This window comes from Phalaenopsis equestris, unplaced genomic scaffold (genome assembly GCF_001263595.1).
Source record: "Phalaenopsis equestris unplaced genomic scaffold, ASM126359v1 Scaffold000002, whole genome shotgun sequence".
Taxonomy (NCBI): Eukaryota; Viridiplantae; Streptophyta; class Magnoliopsida; order Asparagales; family Orchidaceae; genus Phalaenopsis; species Phalaenopsis equestris.
In genome coordinates this window covers 22,174,595-22,191,613 of record NW_018164444.1, presented here as the reverse complement: position 1 = coordinate 22,191,613, position 17,019 = coordinate 22,174,595, and positions in this window count along the sequence as shown.

The window sequence follows — 17,019 nt, the reverse complement described above, 5'->3', positions numbered from 1 at the left end:
AAGATAGGTATGAGACCCCCTTAAATGGAGTAAGGTAGCCTATTCTCATCTTAACTCCCCTCGTCACCTCTTAGGGTTGGATGTGAGTCCATGTGCTTTCCTTCCTAATGTGACTTGCGCTTTCACTACCTCTTGGGTTGTATGTAAGTCTTTGTGCTTCCCTTTTCTAATGTAGTACATTTTTCCTTGATCAGTCTTTTGATTTGGATGTGAGTCTCTGTGTTTTCCATCTCAATCTGGTCTCTTCACTTATCCTTGATTCCAAAAACTTTCTCAAAATAAAAATCTAAACTAAAATTTCAACAAAAAACAAATCAAATCAAAATCAAACAATGAAATGAAACAAATCAAATATTCACTACAACCATCAGTTTCCCTGATGGTTTTCTCTGTGAATTTATAAAACAACCCTTCATGAGGATTAAGAAACACGAACATGAACTCACAATAAAAATTTAAATCCCCTTTTCAATTTGAATATTCGAAGGCACAACCTCTAATCCTCAGTGAGAGTTCCAGAATCTTTAGTTTCCATCAAAGATTCAGCTAATACTCCCCAACGAAAACCTTCTTTACTCTTTCTTCATTTTGTTCTAAGTGTGTTGGCTTGGAATGTTTGTGTTGGTTTTTCTAATCTCTTCAATCAATGTCAATACACACGGTGTGCTTAGTTAGCACACCAGACCTATTGGAGGTCTGTTTGTTGACCTCAATTTTGGCGAGGTCATGGAATCCACCTACATAGAAATTCAAACCACTTTCTTACTCTCTGTGGAACCCACATGGGATCATCATGAACATCTAGCACTTGGAAGGCCGAGGCCAACTTGTGAGGATTCAAGGATGAGTCCTCATAGGACTGTTGAACATAGGGTAGCCCTGGGTGGCAAGGGTTTGGTCTTTCACACACTCAAGCAAATCACAACACTTCACTTGTCATAATACCTTGAGACTGCACCCATTGAACCTATTTCCTTTGACTCTTCTGAAAACTCATGTGGGTGGTCCCCAAGCTCTTAGTCTTTAGCTAGGTGGCAAGGACCCACACATGAAGTGTACAAAATGAGCTTCCCCTTGGTCTCAAGGCTCAAAAAAGGTAACCTTGTGATTGGCATAGCCAATAGCCTTCAATTCCACCTAAAAACCCAATTTTGGCCTTTTAACCCAATTTCCTCAAAATTCCCAAAATACCCCAAAATTTATCAAAATTACCAAAATACCCCTCATGTCCAAAGAGTTCTCGAAACCTCCCAAATCATTTCGAACCTCCTCTAAACCAAGTTTAACCACCCAATGGGCCCAATTTGACTAAATTGATCAATTTTGACCAAATTCCCAATTTAGCCCCTCAGGGCCCAAATTCCACAAATTCATCCCAATTTCCACCAAAATCACTTCAAACTCACCCAATCTCGAACCCAAATTGAACATCAACTTGTCCAACCTCAATCTAAACCAATTTGGGGCCCAATTTAACCAGCCTTCAAACCTTAATTTCAATTTTTTGCCAAAATCCCCAATTTAACCATTCCTCCAAATTTCATCAAATTGGACCTCATAATGAATCCAAGGCCCTCAATTTTGAATCCTAAACTCTTCATAACATTCTCCTGGACCAAATTAAACCCTCAATTGGTCTAGATCCAAACTCTAGCCTAACATAAATCTAAGCCCAAACCAATTGCCCTAATATTGACCTTAAGCCAAAATTCCATTAAATTGAGGCCTTCAATAATCTCAATTTCCCCAATTTCATTTCTTAAATCTTCATGACATTCTCATAGACCAATTAAACCCTTCAATCAATTTTTTAACCAAGCCCAAGTTAAGCCCAAATCTAACTTTTAGCCCAAACCCTAATTTTGAACTTAAAATCCAAGTTCAAACAAACTATTGAAATTAACCAAGCTTAATTATCTCCTACCTTGATTAGCCCCCTTGGATCCTAATCAAATCACCAAGGACCCAATTTTTTAGCAATGGATTAAGGGTCTCTTAAATTATGCAAACACATATCTTAATTTGGATAAGTTCTCTACCCCATGCCATCAGCCATCAAACTACAAAGCTAATCATCATTAAGCCTTTCCTGAATCAGCTAGCCACCTCCTCTGACATAGCCCAAAAACCCAAAATTGAGAAGGCCATGCTTAGCTCAAACCCAAATTTGTACCCATCATTTGTGTCTCATCTCCATTGGTGAATTGCGCTACTCAACCCTCTACCTAAGCATCCTTCTCCATCCCCTGGCTCGGCCAATTAAGTTCTAATTCCTCCTCTATTTAAACCACCATCTCTCCCGGCCATCCATTCCTCCAAATTTCATCAAATTGGACCTCATAACGAATCCAAGGAGGGAGTGTAGCCTATTCCTTAGGAAAACTTCTCCAAATTGCTCCAAGAGTTTCCTCTAGCCTTCCTGAGTTTAGCCCCACCATTTTCAACCACTCAAATCGACTGTTCAAGCCTAATTTGAGCTCAGTTTAGAACTTTATGAAGAAAAGTTTAATTTCATGTGCATGTAACCATATCAATGTGTTCGTCTAAACTAGATGCACATGTAGGAACAAACCCCATGTAATTTGGTTTAGTATTGAGGGATATCTTAGGTTTAGAAAACGAGTGGTTCTCGGGTTAGGTCTATCAAGGATGAAGAACGGATGTCATCTATTGCACGCGTGTATCGATCCAAAGGTGGAGGCGCCAGATGAACCTTCAGAGGGTTATTACGGGGCTGACTCAACTGCTACTTGGATGGCGGCACCAAATCACAGCACGTCACATGTTCCTTCAACAAATCTTAGGATACAGTCAGTGTCGATGTGGATAAGTAGGAAAATAGCCTATTTTTTATTTAAATTAATTCAAAAACTTAAAAAATTCAAAACTTGGTGTAGAAAATTCATAAAAATACATTTGTGCTCAGTGAACATATGAGAAAACTATGATCTAAAAATCATAATTTTATTTTTAGTATTTTATTTTTAATTAATTAAATTCCCCAAAAAAACCATTAAATCATTAAGACCTAAATACTTAAAATCCATGACTTGAAATTTTGAGGGTTCATTCCTTAGGTGCTTATGAGTGTTCTATAATTTTTCTAAGGTCAGAGAACATCTCTAACCCTAAAGGCCCTATTTTCAAAGTCAACCCCTTTACTTATGGTAAATTAATCATAACAATAAAAAAAAATTAATGAAATATGAGACTTACTTTGGTAGGTTCACTGTGGCTAGAGAACCTTAGGAAAAATATAAAACGAGATTAAATAATTAATTGTACTATCTTATGTAATTAAGTCATTAAAATCAATAGAAAACTAAGAAAAAAATATAACTCAAAAAATCATAAAATTATTCTGACATTGGAAAAGGAGCATATTAAGTTTTTGTAAAAATTTGATGCCCATTTGAATTGTCCATGGCATCAAAGTCTATTTTTTAAAGTAAATGCGATTTTGTACTAAAATGATTATAATAAATAAAATATAATTCAAAAAATTATGAAAAGTTTTCTGGAGTGATCCATGTGACAGGGGCACTGAAGAAAAATAAAATCAAGTTTTGGAATCAAATTTCTACTAATTTTCCATGTGACAGTGTCTGGAGTGATTCATTTTCCACTAATTTTCAAAATTTTTAAATAATTAAAAAATTGATAAAAATCATGAAAATACAAAATGCATCAAAATGTGACAAATTGCTCCCTCATCTCTTGGAGCCACTTAAAATATATTTCCTAATTTTTTTTTAAAATATAGTTATGTATTTTTAAATTCCAAAAATGTTTTTCCTTAATCTTGCATTAAAATAATTACAATAAAAAAATTAAAAAAACATTGATAAGTAAAATTTGTTTCATTAAGTTCTCTGAACTTAGAGAAACTGAAGAAAATATGAAAAGTAGTTTTCAAGAGTAACTTATATTTTGTAATTAATTAATTACCAAAATCAAAAAATAATTAAAATACTTAAAATATAACCCAAAAAATCATGAAAATCAGCTTAAGTAGTCCTCTAACCTAGAGGAACCTCCTATAATTTTCCTAGGATAACAGCTTTACTTTGATTGCTCAAATGAATTAACATTGGAAATTCCTAATTTTGGACTAAAATAATTATAAAAAATAATAATAAATAGAAAAAAAATACAATTTCTCCTATAGTACTCCATTTGACACATGAATGATAAATCAACAAACTTTCAAGTTCATGTGAATTAATTTGAAAGATTTATGAAGTAAGGAGCCTTGGTGGCAAAATTATAATTTTTATTTTTCACCCCCTAATCAAAATTTAGGATGAAGGGCTTAAAGGGTAATATTTGATCCTAAGCAACATCCTAAGGTGATTGAAACATAAGGGTAAATGGTATAAACCCACTCACTTCCACTTTCTACAAATAGATATAAATGTAATTTATTCAAATTATTAAATAATGGAAGAAGAAATTAAACTCAAATGATATAGGTGTTTGGGACATGAATTAGGATCTAATGTTCTGAACCAATGGTTGAGTTATAGGCCAATTCTTTAATAAAAGTTGGACACCTCTAATGAATTTTTTCAGAGTTACACATCCACCCCTAAAAGACTTAAGAGCTTTGCTGTGAACTAGGTTTAATTCTTAATCAGTTGAGGGTTTGTTGAAATATTAAAGATAATTGACTCCCTCCAAACACTACAAGCTCAAGCTTGTATGCCCATTTCTCATGGGTCAATTGAAGCATAAAGCTAAGCACAACTTAAAGCATGATGAACTTTGGGGTGATTTATTCAATAATATAACAAGACCAAATGAACTTTGAATGATCTAAATAATTCTATAGTTATTTGAAATCATACTCCGAACATCTTTGCAAGATTTTAGATATTCTATAGGTCATTTGAATCTATTATAATTTGTTGAAGAAAGTCATCCCTTAAATAAGAACAATTAAATTGAAAACTATTAGGGACCACCAAGTTATGGATTGAAACCTCCTTAGAATTTAAAGTTACATTACTATTTACCCTAGTGGCGATTACTTTTGCATTCCACTTTTGATTTATATACATGCTACAAATACTGACATATCAATAGAGACAACGAGAAGTTGACAGGTATGCTTTTTTTCAATTTATTTACTGCACATTTACCTTTCTGCGTGCTTTATTTATGCATGTTTTACTTTACCTACAAAAAAAATACACTTTCAAAAAAAAATGAAACCATCACTTTCAAAATAAAAAAATACACATTTTCAAAAAAAAAAAATACACTTTTAAAATTAATGAACGTCCTTAAATCACCACTTTTGGGTTTATGAGAATCTTCAGAGGAGGTAACCCATGGTCACTAATGATAATTCTCCAATCTAAACAAGCCTAACAACACTTTTAAACTAAGTAAATTTAAGAGAAAATAGTGACGCTGGAATGAGGGAACAATGGGATCCTAACCAGTGTCGCTCAATTTAAATTAAAATTCCCCCATAAGTACTTCGACATTTAAAAATTAAAACATTTCAAAAAATAAACATGAAATAACACATAATTTACGCTTGGAGTTAATTCAACAAAGATCTCGGAGCAAACTACAAGCAGATGGAGGATGACAACCTACAACATTGAAGTGGCTCTACAACAACAAACTCTCCTTAAATTAATACAACAAGCTATAGAACTTTGAGTTCATTTGTGTAGTGCAACATAAACACTCAAGTTATCTTTCACACAACTCTATTGTGTAATATAAGCCCAACTCTCCATAAGATCTTGAGGTTGTCATGCTGTACGACATAAATCCTTCTATATTTCTTGGCTATTTGTACGATCGTACCATGCAAATATAAGTCCTAAATAAATAAAATTGGCATGATTGAAAAATCAAATAAATATAACTTCCAAAACACAGAGCCACACAGTATGATAATTTCGGAGGTCATCAAGGTTTTTCCCTCAGGTCCATGTTATCCTCTACCTTCATTCTCTTTGATTCTTAAAAATAAGTTGTTCTTACTTGAGCTACTCCCATTTGATATTCCAGATCCATCCTTGAAAACTTAAACTTTGAAACTCTTGAAAGCGGAACCATTAATCTTAATTAAGAGTATTTTTAGGTGACTTTGGTCATCTAGGATGTGATTAAATATAGAGTTTGCCTCTATAGGAAACTTAAGAGCCCAGATAATATAAACCCTATCTAATTTCTATATTAGATAAGGAAACTTTTTGGCAATATAAAAGTGGTCTCACAGACCAAATGAATGTCATAAATTTATTAGTTCATTTAGTCGAGCCTCACTATTTAAGTAATGTGTCTACCCTTCTATACAGTATAGATGCATTGTTTGTGGTGTTGTTCTTGTTTAATTCAAACTATCAAATATATGGGATCTTGTCTATCCTAGATTTCTAAATTTAAAATCTTATTTTCAGAACTATATTTATTCTATTATCATTTATTAAATTTATTAACGACCAACATCTACATGGTTTTCTTGTCTGTGATTTTCTCGACTATGTGTGACTAAATTCTCTTTCGTGTCTGTGTGATGTAGGGTTAGTCATTTTATCCTAGTTTTTTGAGATGTTTTCCATGTAGCATTTTTTGAATTTTCATGACTTTATGTTATTGGTGAACCTTCAATTTTTATTTACGCCTAGTCTGACTAATTATAATGTTAATATATTTTGTGATTTATGACTACTTCCCATTGTGTAGTGGAATAAATAGGTTAAACATAGAATCTTTGGAAAGTAAACATATTTTGGCAGGGTTCTAAAACCTTGATAGGGGATCAGTGGAATTCTGAGAACTCAATGGGGTTAAACAAAACTTAACTTTATGGGTTTCTAATTCTTCTTTTAACCTAGGCATGACATAAGAAGAAACTTATCTTCTGTTGAAAACTATCACGTAAAAGAGTATTAAGAATAACCATGACTCTCTACCTGAATCATAGAGGCATGATCCTCACCAGTCTTGAAGAATAGTAAAATTTTCTTTATTTTCTAGTTTTTGTTGTCTGCAATCACGTTTTATTTTTTATTAGGATTTTAGGATTTCAACCCCCTATTATGTTCACACCAAGCTACATTCCCAAAGTTAGTAAACTAGAAATCTTTTATCATAAAGAATTGTTAACCCTTTCGTCGTGGAATCAATGTGTGGAGACTATACCACATAATACTTGACACATATGCTTGTGTGATTGACCGACTTACTTTGCTATAAGTTTTCTGTCATTAATGAGCCTCATACCCAATGTGCTCTTTATAAGCCAAAGATAGAGTTATTCAAGGAGTTGAGTGTCAAATGCAAATTAAGTTCCTAACATTCCTAAGTCTCAAAGATCAAAGATTTGATTAAGTCATTTTCAATCATATGAGAATTCAGCTTAAACCTCGATGACTTGATTTTAACCAACTCAACCAAAGCCTAATGGTTTGAAATCAAGTACATGAAACCATAAAAAGTGAATATATGTTTGAAATTCTATTTTGGTGTTGGTTCTTTCACCAGTTCTCCAAAAGAGCCACTAGGAAAACCTTAAGCCTAGGTTCTAAGCTCTAGAGAGAGGATACGACAAGCCTCATATAAAAATGAGGTCAACACTAAGCATATAAGTGCAACATTGAATTTTTTACTTAAAATTAAATCAACCCAACTTGCATTTTGTCCCTAGAAAATATAGAATAACCCAACTTACATTTTAGCCATGGAAGATATAGAACAATTGTTGGTTTTATATTTATTTTAGAGTTTTGAAATATAGACCGAACAGGTCTCAAATATTTAATTATTTAAAAAATCAACCTTGAAATTAAAAGTAATATATCATCTCTAAAGATGAAAATATCACTTAAAAATGGATTCAATTTTTCAAACAAAGATATTTAGGATACTTTTGGTCTGTGTTATACCAATAGATTTTTCTCCTACTAAATCTGAAGATTGGATAATGTTAAGATTAATCTAGATTACTACTTTCCTATAGTATTAAGTCCTTATAGCAAATTGCATATTAAGAAAATAAAGTTACTTAATAAAACTATCAATGTTTAAGTTTATGGTTTTTTCTTCTATAAATTCTAAGTTTAGTTTTCACAATTAATTATTAGAACATCGAATAGGAAAGACACAAAAGTGAAAAACCCAAAGGAAGAAAAGTAAGTGATTTCAAAGATACTGAGAAGACTCAATGATGTATAAACTAACTTATGGTTTAGCTTTAAATGTTTTGAAGACAAAATTCATTTAAGGCTTTAGTGCTTATATCACACGATATAAGATAGTGAGAAAGCCTAAGATTGTGAAGACTTACATCCTAACTATATGAGAAACCTCATAATCCTAAGACTAAAGATGATGTTCACCAAAGAAAGTGAAACATCAACATTTAGTCCAAAGAGAAAAGAAAAGAAAATAAACAAACAAGAAAATGTGTAAAAGACTGACAACCCTACCTAAAAAGGGTTATCATCTAAACTACCTAAACACATATAAAACCATGTATGGTTGGTCTTAATGAGTGTAGGATATGATAGGCTGTTATTTATTAAGAAGAGTAGGTCTTACAATGTGATTATAAAATTTAAGATGCCTAAGTATGACTGGTATGCATAATATCCTATGACTAATGCAACTTTTTTTTGTAATTTAAAGTTTAATTTTTTATAGCTCACCACACTCAAGTATATTTTATTATTTTGGTTAACACTTAATGTTGAGTTAACATAGCAAGCTATGTATGGGTATGTGCATCCTTTATGATGAATGCTCGGATAACTTATTCAAAAGTTCAATCAGTATGCAAAGACAAAATTCACTCTATAAGGCAGTGGTCCTCACTGGATAAACCACCACTTTTTTGTACAATAAGTGGGCATCTAAAGATAAGTACTAGATTTTATATGCAATGCGTACTCTTATGATAATTTTTTCATGTCTATTCTTAAAACGTATAGAGGTTACTACTTATTTTTATTTAATTGTCAATTTTGTTGTTTTAAATGCATGATGTTCTAAGTTGTGAATGCATTATTTTATGCAAATTGTGTTTGGTTATGAATTCCATTTAATTTGATAAATTTAGTTAATATTATTTTGTTTGGGCATAAAATATAGTCATTAAAGAGCCTATAAAAAATCAAAGCAAAACACAAACAAAACAAGGACTTGAATTTCAGATAGACCAATTGAGCACAAATAAAACACATGACAAAAGTCACAACCAAGGGTAACAACCTTAAACCTATGTCAGACACGACGGTAAAAAATTTCATCTGAATATCGTTGTCAGTTTAATTGAATTTAATCCTTTTACAGTTTGTGTTTATCTTCCCTCGGATGATTCAAATGTCAATGATTAACTAACAATGATAGACAATCTAGCCCTAAGAAAAGGAAAAGACTCAGTAGAAGAATAAACCTACATTTACTATAGCAGCCTAAGTTTACGATGACACCCTAGGTTACTACATTAGACCTGTAAATGAAAGTGAGCACATCCTAGGTTAGCTTAGAAACATGTAAAGAAACTAGCGCAACCTAATTCAACAGACAAAGAAGTACAAAATTAACAAATACAAATCTATTTACTCATTCTAATTATCGAGTCTAACAAAGAAAATCCACTCTAACCAAACATTTCTAAAGAGCAAACCACAACAAATAAAAAACACAAACCTAAATCGACCTCACCACGACCTAATCCTAGAACAGAGTTAGTGCCTTATGACGTCTAAAGGTAGTGAGTGAAAAATGTGAAAAGAGCAAAAAAGAAAAAAAAATTGGTTGTTCTAGTTTTCTAAATTTTAATTATTGGTTTCATATTTTCTTAATAAAATATTTTATTTTGAATTATTTAAATTTTATTGATTTTTACTTGATTTTTCTAATTTATGTTGGGGTTTATTTGAATTTTTGAATTAAATCCTTTCATATACTAATTAGGCATATATAATGATTTGATGTTATTAAAATTTATAAAATACTATAAATCACTACGTCAAGTGATTATTGACCTTATAAGTTCAAAAATATAATTTTTAAGGAATTTTTATGATTTTGATTGTTTATGAATTAATTTGTTTCTAATTTTATGATTTTAGGGGTTTTAACTATTATAACTTTTATGACTTCAAATTAACTTGAAATTACTTTTGGATTTTGATATTGAGTTCAAAAGTTTTCTATAGAAGTTGTTTGAATTTTGAAAAATTTTCTTGATTTATTAGAATTAGTTAAATTTTGTAAGGTACTTTTAATAAAAAAATCATAGTGAATTCAAATGACATAAAAAATTCTGGAAAATTTTCAAAGATGCTTAGAAAAATAATCCAAACTACCTCAAATTTTTTCTAGTTATTTTAATTTCATTTAGAATTTTCTATGAATTATTGTATTTATTAATTAGTTTATTATTTTGAAAATCATTAAAAAAATTTAAATGGAATATATTTTTATATATCTGAATTCTTATTTATTCAATTGATTTTTTTATAATAATTTTATTTAAGTTTCACTAGAGAGTAGATCTGTAAATTTGCACTTTTGAAATAAATCACTTTACTTCAAGTTGAAAGTGATTTTTATTTGTCTCCACTATTAATAAATTATTTTGATTCAGCTGGTTGATATTTCCATTTTTATTATTTCATTTATTGAGTCAAATAGTGAAAATGACGTTTTTTTTAATTTGAAGAAAGTTACAAATACATCAAATTTACTTTTAAACTCATGAAGTTCATTTTCCTCATTAGGACAAAAGCTGTTATGGATATGATATCCTGGGTTGAAACTTTATTTCTTTCATTCGAAAGTTCTTTTTCTTTGGGATCTATATATTTTAAACCGTTGAAAATGGATATTGCCACCAGTAATTTGTCTAGGCCTTCGATGGCTATAATTATGGTTGAGTGGGATGTTACTTCTGTTTTTCATGACTCAATTTGGATGGGGAATACAAATGATGGAAATTGACAGAAAGCTGAGATGGAATTTGTCCCACATTACTACACTAAATGCAAAATGTTTGGGCATCTTCTCTCTCATTATTTTAGTGTTCATCCTGAATTGTGGAAAAATAAAAATACAAATAGAAGAATTCAAAATGAGCTGAATTCTGATTCTAAATCTCCTCAGAATGTTATGCATAATAATGATGTTGGAGTTGGTTTGTTACATTCTTTTCCTATTAATAATATGTCTATTCTGGATGTGATTGTTGCTATTGTTCCTAAATAGTTGATAATTCTTTGATTATAGAAAAGTTTCTTTCTCCATATGCTAATCTTTCAACTGCTATTGTTGATAATGGAAATCTTGTTCCTAATGAGATGATTCAAGATACTAATAATGTTTGTATTTCTGAAAATCTGCAATTAGATAAACAAATGGTTCTGCACTTAAGTCTGGTTATTGAGCAAGGTCCTGCTCTTACTCAAATAGATTTGGAGGAGGATTGGATGATACAACGATCATCTAGAAAGAGAAAGTTTAAAGTTTGTAGAGAACTGGGTTATCTTAATCCTGATGCTCTTCATTCTCATTTACAGAGTAAAGAAGTTGATAAGCCTGAAATGGCAATTACTTCTATACCCAACAAAGGAAAGATTGTTATTGATGAAGTTTAACACTTTAATTTGGAATATTAGAGGCATTGCAAAATCTTGTTCTTCTAATAGGCTAAAAAATCTTATTCGTTGTTATAATTTAAATTTTTTGAGTATTCTTGAACCTATGGTAGTTGTTGTGAATAATGTTGTTCATTTGAGGAGATTTGGTGCTTTCAATTCGTTTGCTAATACCAATAACAAGATTTGGTTTTTTATGCAAAGATTCTTTATGAATTGATATTCTTATCAATCATACTTAGTTATTACTTATTAGAGTTCATTATTCTCATGACTCTTTTCTTTTATCTATCATCTATGTCGGCTATACTAAGCAGGCACGTATTGAGTTTGGAATTTGATTAAAACTATTAATCCTTCTAACGAGGCTTGGCTTATAGGAGGTGGTTTCGATATTATTTCTTCTTCTTTTGAGAAGAAAGGAGGAACCACTCCTAACCTTAAGCTTATTGATGAATTTAATGAAACACTGATGGATTTTGGTTTTATGAATTGGATTTTCATGAAAACTTTTTTACTTGGCATACAGGAAAGGTTTTTGAGCGGCTTGATAAATATGTTGCCAATTCTACTTGGATTAATAATTTTTCTTTGCATACTATTAATCATTTTTCTATTAATGCTTCAGATCACGCTCCTATTATTTTAAAAATAAAGCATAGTTCTTATTTGAATCATTATCAATTTAGATTTTATAATATGTGGATTCTTCATGATAATAATAAATAATTTCTCAAAGACAATTGGAAGGATAATGTGATTGGTTCTTCAGGTTATAAACTTTGGGTTTTACATAAGAACCTTGCCAAAGCTCTTAAGAAGTGAAATTGGGATGTTTTTGGGAATCTTCACCGAACCATTGATGCTCTTGAAGCAAATATTAAATCTCTTGAAACTATTTTTTGCTCATAATACTATTGATTGGGATCTTTTACTTTAGTGACAGTAGAAGTTTACTAATGTTATTCGTATGGAAGAAAGTTTTTATGCCTGAAAAGTGGCTAAGACTCAATTCTTGAATGGAGATGGGAATAGTGCATTTTTTCATGCTTGTATTAAAAATTGAAGGATTCTTTATGAATTGATATTCTTATCAATCATACTTAGTTATTACTTATTAGAGTTCATTATTCTCATGACTCTTTTCTTTTATCTATCATCTATGTCGGCTATACTAAGCAGGCACGTATTGAGTTTGGAATTTGATTAAAACTATTAATCCTTCTAACGAGGCTTGGCTTATAGGAGGTGGTTTCGATATTATTTCTTCTTCTTTTGAGAAGAAAGGAGGAACCACTCCTAACCTTAAGCTTATTGATGAATTTAATGAAACACTGATGGATTTTGGTTTTATGAATTGGATTTTCATGAAAACTTTTTTACTTGGCATACAGGAAAGGTTTTTGAGCGGCTTGATAAATATGTTGCCAATTCTACTTGGATTAATAATTTTTCTTTGCATACTATTAATCATTTTTCTATTAATGCTTCAGATCACGCTCCTATTATTTTAAAAATAAAGCATAGTTCTTATTTGAATCATTATCAATTTAGATTTTATAATATGTGGATTCTTCATGATAATAATAAATAATTTTTCAAAGACAATTGGAAGGATAATGTGATTGGTTCTTCAGGTTATAAACTTTGGGTTTTACATAAGAACCTTGCCAAAGCTCTTAAGAAGTGAAATTGGGATGTTTTTGGGAATCTTCACCGAACCATTGATGCTCTTGAAGCAAATATTAAATCTCTTGAAACTATTTTTTGCTCATAATACTATTGATTGGGATCTTTTACTTTAGTGACAGTAGAAGTCTACTAATGTTATTCGTATGGAAGAAAGTTTTTATGCCAGAAAAGTGGCTAAGACTCAATTCTTGAATGAAGATGGGAATAGTGCCTTTTTTCATGCTTGTATTAAAAATTGAAATTGATCCTATTGACTGTAATCTTTATAATGATGGAATTAGGATTAATAATTCCTTGTTTACTTGTATTCCTAGCTTTTCAGCAATTAAAGAGATTATCGACCATATTGAGACTGGCAAAGCGGCTAGTCCTGATGGTTTCACTGTTGAGTTCTAAAAATACAGTTGGGACATTATTCATAAGGAAATTGTGAATACTATTTAAGACTTTTTTCGAGGTAAATATTTTAAATCCTCTAATATTGTGTTGATTCCTAAGCTGCGTGATGCCACAACTTGGGATGTTTTTCGACCTATTAGTTTGTATAAAGTTCTGTCCAAGATTATATAAAAAATTATGGTCAAAAGACTTCAACCAATTCTTAATGATATTATTAGCATGAATCAGTCTGTTTTTATGAAAGGGAGGAATATTTGTGGCAATGCTCTTATTGTTCAAGAGCTTCTTTTGGATATTGATAAAAGAAGTAGAGGGAATATCATTTTTAAAATAAAGATTAAAAATGCTTTTGACACTATTAGTTGGGAATTCATTATAGATATTGTTCAAACTATTGGCTTTAATGTTATTCTCTGTAATCTTATCTATAGAATTCTCAGTGGCAATTACTACTCTCTTCTTATCAATGGTAATAAATACGATTTCTTCAAAGCATATAAAGGAATTAAATAGGGTGATCTTCTATCCCCTTACCTCTTTATCATCAGCTTTGACTACTTATGACTTATCAAGATGTTTGAATGGTTTGTTTACTTTCTATCCTAGTTTGAATTATAATCACAAAGGCAACTTAAGTATTTCTCATTTATGCTTTGGTGATGATATGATTATCTTCACTAATGCCAATAAAAGATCTGTCAAAAAATTTTGGGATGAGATTATGAAGTTTCAGAATGTTTTAGGTTTGCTCTTTAATACTCCTAAATGCTACTTTTATTGTTCTAACAAGACCACTGTTTATAGGAGAAATTGGCTCACTGATTATATTGGTTTCAACAAGGCTATTTTACCTTTGACTTATTTAGGTTTCATATAGATAAAGGCGGGAATAAAAGTTCTTTTATTGTTCTAAGAGGATCACTGTTTCTAAGAGAAATTGGCTCACTGATTATATTGGTTGCAACAAGGATATTTTACCTTTGACTTATTTAGGTTTTCATATGGATAAAGGTGGGAATAATGCTCTTTTTCTAGCCTTTTTATGCTACTTTTATTGTTCTAAGAGGGTCACTGTTTCTAAGAGAAATTGGCCCACTGATTATATTGGTTGCAACAAGGCTATTTTTCCTTTGACTTATTTAGGTTTTCATATGGATAAAGGCGGGAATAAAAGTGCTCTTTTTTTAGCCTTTTTGATAAAATCAAGAATAAGATTTTATCTTGAGAAAATAAGTATCTTTCTTTTGTGGGGCGTATAGCTCTTCTTAAGAGTGTTCTTACTTCTCTCCCTCTTTATACTTTGCAAGTTATGAATATGCATTTGGTTGTTATAAAGAAGATTGAAAATCTTTTTAATATGTTTCTTAGGGAAGGCAAAGGTAATTCCAAGATTCATTGGAAAAGTTGGAATAAGCTTTGGTCTTGATTTAAGAATTTTACAAGATTCAATTAAGATAAATTATATGAAATTGTGGTTCAGATTTTGTCAGAATAACTCCATTTGGGCTTCTTTAATGCAAGCAATAAGTCTGATTCCTTTATTTGGCATTTGGCGTGAAATGCTTAAGGTTGCTAGAATTACTAGTGACTTGAGGTGTTGGGAAATTGATAAAAGAGACTATTATTTCTGGTATGATGATTGGATGAGAAATGGCACTTTAGCTGACTTCTATGGTGTTCATGTTGATATTAATATCAAAGTCAATGATTTTTGGTATGAGAATCGTTGGTGTTTAAGAGAGCTTAGGAAAATGGTTCGCTATGATGATGCAAATTTTGTTGCTTCTATTCCTATTAACAGTGATAAGCTTGATTTGTTAGGGTTAAAGGCAAATTGGGAGACTCTTGTGCAAAAAGCTTTGTTATCTACTTTCAGCATTTTCAAGGGCCAAATCTTAGCTGGATTTGGAATCCTTGGGTTAAACCATCCATCTCTTTCTTTTGTTTAGAGTGTCTTTCATAATATAATTCCTTGTGATGATATTCTCAAAATGAAGGGTTTGAAGTGGCCTTCATGTTGTGTTTTGTTTAGAGACCATGAAGAATTCATTACTCATTTTTTTTGTTAATTGTTAGTTTACTGTTGATATTTAGATTGAAGTTATTATGAAATTGTAGTTAATATGGTCTTTGTTTTAGCATACTTATATTTTTGCTATTTTCAATGAATGGAAGAAACTTGGTCATACCTTTTTCAGTTCGGTACATGCTGTTATTATTTGCTTTATCTTACTAGGAATGATGTCAAATTCAACAATACAGTTCCTAATGTGCATCGCATTGTTTGTATGGTTCTTACTTATCTGATTAAAGGATTGAATTTGCTGACTCCTAATACGAAGATTACGGTTAAACTAAAGGAACTTCTTCAAAAGAAAATTTTACTTATTGTTGTACATAATAAGATTTTCTCTGTGGTGAAGTGGTGTAAACCTTGGACACCTTTTATAAAAATCAATACTGATGGTTGCTGGACTTCCTTTTCTGCGAGTGTTGGAGGAGTATGTCGAGATTTTTTGGATTTTATTATATGTTGGTTCTTGGCATGTGCTATTCCTATTTCCCCTCTGGTTACTGAAGCTAATGCTTTGGTTTATGGACTTCAGGTGACTCAGAAATTTGGATAGAAATTTGTTATTATTAAAACTTGTTTTTGATTTTATGGAAGTGCTCTCAATTTCAGGATGCTCATCACTAGAGTATTAATCTTCAGATGAAAAGGATTGTTGATTTCTCTAAGAACTTGGTTATAAGGTAGTCTAATACTAAGCGTGAAGGTAATATGATTGCACATTGGGTGGTTAAATATGATTTGAAAATGAATGGAACTATGATTTCAAAGGTTGTTCCTCTGTATTTGCTGCAATTTGCTTTAAAGGATATTTGTTCCTTTTGTTTTTTCTATTGTTTTTTGTGCTATTTTTGTTTTTGTGTGTGTTTTGTTTTTTTTCTTTTTTTGGGAAAAGATGACCTTTAATTTTTTTCTTTGTTGTGTGTGTGGTCAGGAAGGTCCTCTTTCCTCCTCTTTTGTAAATTCTTTCATTATTAATAAACGAAGAGCAGAATAATACTATTTCTCTAAAAAAAAATTCTTCAATTTTGAGTATTCACTTGTTCAAATCAAAGGATAAAAAATATAAAAGGTCAAATTTACCTTCTGATTTTACTGAAATTTTCATTGTTGATTAATAATTATGTGAGCTTAAATTCTACCAATATTTATTATTTTGGATTTAGTAGCTTAAAAGTAAAGAAGGATTAACTTGTAATTTTAGATAAATTACATGTTAACCTAATTTTATTT